Here is a 7,030-nt window from a genome sequence, read left to right as displayed (position 1 = left end):
CCACATTTTAAACGTTATAAAAAACGTGTAAAAAATGCGATAGTTACGCGCTTAGGTGGTCACCTCAAATGCAACCATTCAGCCCAGACAATTTTTATTACTGAATAATCACTTATGTAATTATACTAAATCGCTTTATTTCCTCTATAACGATACAACTCTCGTTGTGTCCATCAATAAACGAAATGCTGCTTTTCCTGATGCAATGTTATTGTTTATTGAGATAGTTCATAAGTTGACAAAGCAGCAGATAATTCAACCTTCTACCGATAGACAAGAAAGAAAAAGAGAGAGCCTGAGTTCAAAGTTGTAGTTGTTATTATAATGTCGTAACAACTATTTTCAAGTGCAGGGATTTTTCCCAAAGTTTTCCGAGAATTGGAAAGTAGTTAACGGCAGACGCTTCTATGAAAGTAGCAGCGTGAGCAAAAATCGGAGAGTTAAAACCTACGTTAGTAAGAGTTTTTTCGATTTCTTCTAGTACTAGTATACAAAAATCCATCATGAACGAAAGGAAGAGGAACGAAACAAAGAAGTCACCCTTCTCATCCAACCTCGAAGTGTTGTTGGCTGTAGGATTAGCTGTGGTGACAGTGGTGGTAATTATTGTTTTAGCGGTCTGGCTTTTTTCCTTAATGACCACAGTGTAGATCAACTATTTCAAATGGTGAGTGACAAAATAGCTTAGTAGTATCTTAGATAAAATTCAGACTCTCATTGAAACTAAATTAAGCATACACACCACTTCCGACAGATGCTTCGCTCAGCATTTTCAGTTTTACTTGTTCATCTGTATGATCATCAGCTCAGCCGTGGCCAATTTACTCTAAATTTCACACTGCTTTTCAAGAAAAACGCCCGGTTCGGGAAATTGCGTTTAAATTCAAAACGGGCTCGATATCATGGGCTTGCCGGGACTGTTTCTGGTTTTATTAAATATTACGGTTATGTATTTACAAAAAAAAGAATAACATTTATTTTCTTACCCTTTCATAAAAGATGAACAAATGGACAAGAGAGGCAAAGTTAAATTTGTTGCTTGTGTGAATGACTCTCAGTGTGGCGACAATGCCTTTTGTACAGCCATCGGCCAGAATCACACCTGTCTTTGTAACAGTGGATTCCAAGGAGATGGCCTCGTTTGTTACGGTATGGAAACTCGTTTAAGACCCCGTTGGAGTCCTGAATTTTTTCAGACTTCTCTACGTAATTGCTAAAATTGCGTTCATAACTGCGAGGATCAATAGTTTCATTCAATTTCATATCTGCAGTTCAATATATTCATGTATCATTTCATTCGTTGGTATGGAAACTGTTTCCTAACCATGTCACGCTTTTGAATCAATCACCAGTGAGCTGCTGAAACGGGAGTTGATCTATTCCTCGGTCAGTGCTCTGACTTTGTAATGTCATGCAACAATTCTTGAAAATGAAAGCTTTGGAATTCAGCGTTTCGGGCAAAAAGTTCCAAAAAACCGAAACACTAAACTTGCAATTTTCGTGTCATGGCGTCTGTTACGAGTTCGAATGTTTTGAGGAGAGGTAGTTTGCAAACTAAACTGAACGCAGGGTTGTCGGAACAACAACAAGAAGATTTATTCCAAAAATGAACGTAGTTTCCACGAAGTAAAACTCTGAACAACACCTACTCAATAAACTTACACGGCCTCCGCCAACTTGAATAAACACAGCTTCTGTCACACTTGACTAAACACGGCTGACGCCAACTCTCTTCGCTTGTGAAAAACTAGTTAGAAAAACACTCCGCTTGGACTCGTCTACTTATATACTCTGACAATAAACTTCTAGAACTTTCTAAATTAGTAATCAATCTAATTATAGAAAGATTACAAAACACCGATTTAGAAACGCTTACGCACGAATCTAAAAATAAACAAATTACGAACTCTCGCGAAGCTTCTAGACAGTAACGCTAGTCACGCAATGCTATTTTTCGTAACATAACCCCCTCTTGAGAAGAAATTTCCTAAATTTCTACTAACAACGAAAAATTAGTTAGATAAGTACCAACTGAGGAGGCAGTCCAGTGTCTCTTAAGTTATTCCTCTACTCTGCTTAGATAATCTGGTAAAATACTTGTCACCATTCAACTTCTGGAACAAATGCTCAGCAGTTGGCATAGGCTCAGGATCAAACACGGTTAACTTGTTCAGTTTACGATAGTCCACGCACACACGAATTGAGTTGTCTTTTTTCTTAACAACTACAACAGGCGAAGCATAGGGCGAACTTGATTCTCTTATGACTCCCATCTTCATCATGTCTGTAATATCCTTCTTCAGCGATTCTCTTAAGCTATACGGTACTGAGTATGGTCTTGATCTAACTGGTTGGTCGGATGTAAGCTTGATATGATGCTGAGCCAAACTTGTTGTGCCTGGGGCTTCTGTGAACAAGCTTTGAAACTCATTTGCAAGATCCATGAACTCTGCTCTTTGCTCATGAGAAAGGTTATCTCCTATGGCCACATCATTGACTGACTCTTTCGCGACATAACCACCAATCTCCAGAAAATCAATACTATCCACAGGGTCAACTTCTTCTACTTCACTCTCAACATGTTCGTTCTTACAAATGTTAGCGTTCGTTTCAACAGCAATTGCTCCAACGGAAACAGGACCCTCTCGCTCAAAATACTTCTTCAGTAGATTAGCATGGTAAACTCTCTCTTTGCCTTTGACTCTCACTCTATAATCATTGAGACCAACTACAGCACTAACCTCAAATGGACCTTTCCACTGCATTAGGAGCTTGTTATGGTCGGTCGGTAGCAGCACTAACACTTTATCTCCAGGTACAAACTTCCTAACTTTAGTCTTTCGGTCGTAATAATGCTTGCCTTTGTTCTGGGCTTTCTGAAGCTCGGTGTGCGCCAGCTTGAGGTTATCTTCAAGCTTCTCGCGTAGCTCAAACACATACTGATAGCTATTCTTTACCTCAGGCTCCTCCAGCTCTTTCGTCCAAAGCTCTTTGAGAATAAACATCGGTCCTCTGACAGCTCTTCCATACAGCAACTCAAACGGCGAAAAACCAGTAGACTCCTGGGGAACTTCACGATATGAAAACAGCAACGGGTTAATATAGCGATGCCACTGTCTTGGCTGTTCGCTGCACAATCTCTTTAACATGCTCTTCATTGTTCCATTAAACTTTTCCGTCAGGCCATTACACATAGGATGATAAGGGGTCGTGGTGAGCTGTTTAATGCTCAAAAGCCGCGTCACTTCCTTCATACACTCAGAGACGAACTGCGTACCAAGGTCACTCAAGATGTCTTCAGGCACTCCCAGACGACTAAAGATATCAACCAACGCTTCTGCCACAGTCTCAGTATCAATGTTCTTCAGTGAGACAGCTTCAGGATAACGAGTTGCAAAGTCGACCAATGTCAATATATATCTATGACCGTCCTCACTCGGGGGAACAATAGATCCAACCAGGTCGATTGCTACTCTCTTAAACGGCTTGTCAATTAATGGCATCTTCTCTAGGGGAACCTTCGGTACGGAACCCTTGTTAACTGTCTTCTGACATACATCGCAGGACTTGCAATAACGAGTCACGTCCCCTTGAATGCCTGGCCAATAGAACGCGCTTTGAATCTTATCAGTCGTTTTCTTTATTCCCATGTGACCTCCCATGATCGATACGTGCGCTAGTTCCATTATTCGACTTCTCAGCTGCACAGGAACCATAACCTGCTTCAGGGGTTTACCTCCGTTCACATAAGGGTGCTTGTAGATGCGGTACAGAACTCCACCTTTCACTTCAAATGACGTCTCAGCCTGGCCTCTCACAACTACGTCATCTTTCTCCCAAAATTTCTGTAGGCTCTCGTCATCACGCTGCATTTGCTTGAGCTTTTCTCTATCAACTACAGGACTTTCTTTGGTATCCGGTACCTTCAACGGAATATGTTCTCCAGCTTTCTTAGTTTGACTTCTCGTGGTTACAGCACAAGCTTCTTGTACAGGAACTCGCCAGCTTGGGTCTGGGTCGTCAGCGGCTCTTGCGCCTGGTACATTACCAATAATTAAATCATAAACAGCATCGGGAAGACACTACGCTTCCACTTGGCCCTTGAGATAAGGTGTATCAACATCAATCTTTGCGATGGGAACTTTCCTTGCCGTATTGTCAATGAGCAGCATAACATTAAATTCGCCAGTAAACTGATCCACAGACACAAGGTCCCTCTTTACAATTACACTACAACCAGTATCTCTCAGGACATCAACAGACTTCTCTCCAACTCTACCTTTCACGACAGGCATTTTACTTCTCACTCCAGTCAACGGTTCAACACAAGCACTACTCAACAATGGAATCTTCTTACCACAGGCTAACAGCAGTTTATCATCTATAATACAGGCCTTAACTTCTTCATCAGTAGGTTTAACCTCAGGTGGCTGAACTAAACAACTGGCACTCACTTGACCACGCTGCACAGGGTTACCATCCTTACTTTGTCCTCCTGATCTGCGTCCACCTGATCGACAGTTTCTAGCTTCATGTCCCTGCTTGCCACATAGGAAACACTTTCCTGTTAGGGTTGGGCAGTTGACGGCTTTATGACCTCGGGTGTTGCACTTAAAGCAATGCAGAGCTGGTGGATTAATCTGCATATTCTTGGCTTCGTCCCTCTCAGGCTGCACTGTTGGCTTTCTGCTCGCTAAGCTGAACAAATGTTTACCATGAGCCTCCAAGTACTGGTCAGCGATCTTCGCAATCTTTGCTAGAATCTCAGGTGCCCTTTCTCGCAGGTGAATTGCCAAATCCTTAGGGCAAGAGTCAATAAATTGTTCTTTCACGATCAAGTCCTTAAGACCATCAAAGGTTCGCGCAGTATCCGAAAGCTCTAGCCACCGTAACAGGTATCTGTCCAGTCGCACAATAAACTGCTCCGGACTTTCGTCAACTTCTGGTTTGGATGCTCTAAATTTTCGACGATAGCCGTCTTCGGTAAGGTCATATCTCTTCATTAACGCAATTTTCACCTTGTCATAATCCTTAGCTGCGTCCTCCGATAGACGTGAATACACTTCTAGTGCCCGTCCAGACAACAGAGCACTGAGCTTCGATACCCATCCATCTTTTTTCCACTTAGCTGTCTCGGCAAATCTCTCGAACCTCTGCAAATACGCGTCCAAATCGTCTTTACCATCACTAAATGAGGGAAGCTTGGGTGCCTTGGCCCTATCCTCTCTTACTTCAGGACGCCCGTCAGCATTCTCCACAGCCAAACGTGCAATCTCCAACTCGTGTTCTCTTTTTGCCGCTTCAATAGCCTCTTTCTGTTTCAACAGCTCGGCTTCCATCTCCAGTTTTCTTAGTTCGCGTTCTTGTCGCCTAGTTTCTCTCTCTTCGTCTTCTCTTCCTCTATCTTCTTCAAGTATTCGATGTCTCTCTTCCTTTTTTGTTCTTCAAACCGCCTACGCTTCTTCTTTCTTCTTTCCTCTTCCAGCTGTCAACGTTTCTCTTCACGTTCTTCCTCTCTACGTTTCTCTTCTCGTTCTTCGTCTCTGCGTTTGTCCTCTTTTTCTTCTTGTTCACGCACAAATTCAAGCAGCTTTTCTCCTTCCAATCCAAATTCTTTTCCCATCTGCAAAAGCTTTTCCATTTCCATAGCAGTATTCCACAGTAAAAACACAATATACTCTCTTGGACAGTTCTCCTCACTTTAGCTGTAACTCCTTCTTGAATTGTCCTTTCCTGGTTTCTGTAGTCGGCAAACAAATGAATTCCTCTCCCGGACAGGCCCCCAATGTTACGAGTTCGAATGTTTTGAGGAAAGGTAGTTTGCAAACTAAACTGAACGCAGGGTTGTCGGAACAACAACAAGAAGATTTATTCCAAAAATGAACGTAGTTTCCACGAAGTAAAACTCTGAACAACACCTACTCAATAAACTTACACGGCCTCCGCCAACTTGAATAAACACAGCTTCTGTCACACTTGACTAAACACGGCTGACGCCAACTCTCTTCGCTTGTGAAAAACTAGTTAGAAAAATACTCCGCTTGGACTCGTCTACTTATATACTCTGACAATAAACTCCTAGAACTTTCTAAATTAGTAATCAATCTAATTATAGAAAGATTACAAAACACCGATTTAGAAACGCTTACGCACGAATCTAAAAATAAACAAATTACGAACTCTCGCGAAGCTTCTAGACAGTAACGCTAGTCACGCAATGCTATTTTTCGTAACAGCGTCCGGTAAGCCATGCATGGCCTGCCTAGAAAACGTTTTGCTTAGAGAGAGCATATTTCATGGGTTTCGTAGCAAAGAACAGCTGAGGCCAAAGAACAGGATTTCGATATTTTGAATAATGGGACAAGATTAAAAACTTGAGAAAATTGGGAAGAAGGAGAGAACGCAACGCCCATGAGTCGCACCTCGATTTATTAGCTGCCGGTCCGTTTAATTCGTCTCGAGGCAAAACGGGAAATCAGTTTATCGGGCTTTCTTGTCTCCTAAACCCTACAGAAATGCTGCCAGGGCAGGTTTCTAGATCAACGTTCTCGCGTTTCAAGGGTTCTACCAGGAACCTTCACATTTCACTGCCCACTTACAACCCTATCGTGTCTGCGCTACTCATGCTTTGCTCTTCTCACCAGCTTATCCGAATGTGCACACGTTGATGATGCTTTCTGAGAGGAAAGTTAACGAAACAAAGTGTAAATAATGTATTCCCATATAAGCGGAAAATTCTTATTTTTATATAAGTGGGTAGTAGTGCAGATTTGACCTCTTCAATACTGAATAAAAACCCTTTTCGTAGAACCTGGTTCTAAAAGGGAAGAATTCATTGTGCATGTATATGTAATACCATATTTCATCTTTACGTTTTACTATAAAACAGTGTGACAAAATTTTACTTGACTAGACTAAAATTGTTTATGCTTATCAATAATTATTAATAGTAAGGTAATTTTGTTTTAGATCTAAATGAGTGTCTCTCAGAAGAACTGAATTCCTGCCCTTCCAACGCTGTATGTATTAA

General features: G+C 41.7%; 1 pseudogene; it reads left to right on the top strand.

The window, feature by feature from the left end:
- The first annotated feature begins 396 nt into the window (after positions 1–396).
- LOC138040944 (fibulin-2-like) overlaps positions 397–7,030 on the top strand; it is a 12,720-nt pseudogene continuing 6,086 nt past the window's right edge.

The sequence above is a fragment of the Montipora capricornis genome, chromosome 3 (genome assembly GCF_036669925.1).
Source record: "Montipora capricornis isolate CH-2021 chromosome 3, ASM3666992v2, whole genome shotgun sequence".
Lineage (NCBI taxonomy): Eukaryota > Metazoa > Cnidaria > Anthozoa > Scleractinia > Acroporidae > Montipora > Montipora capricornis.
The sequence above is the reverse complement of the archived record's forward strand: the minus strand, read 5'-3'. Positions and strand labels throughout refer to the sequence as shown.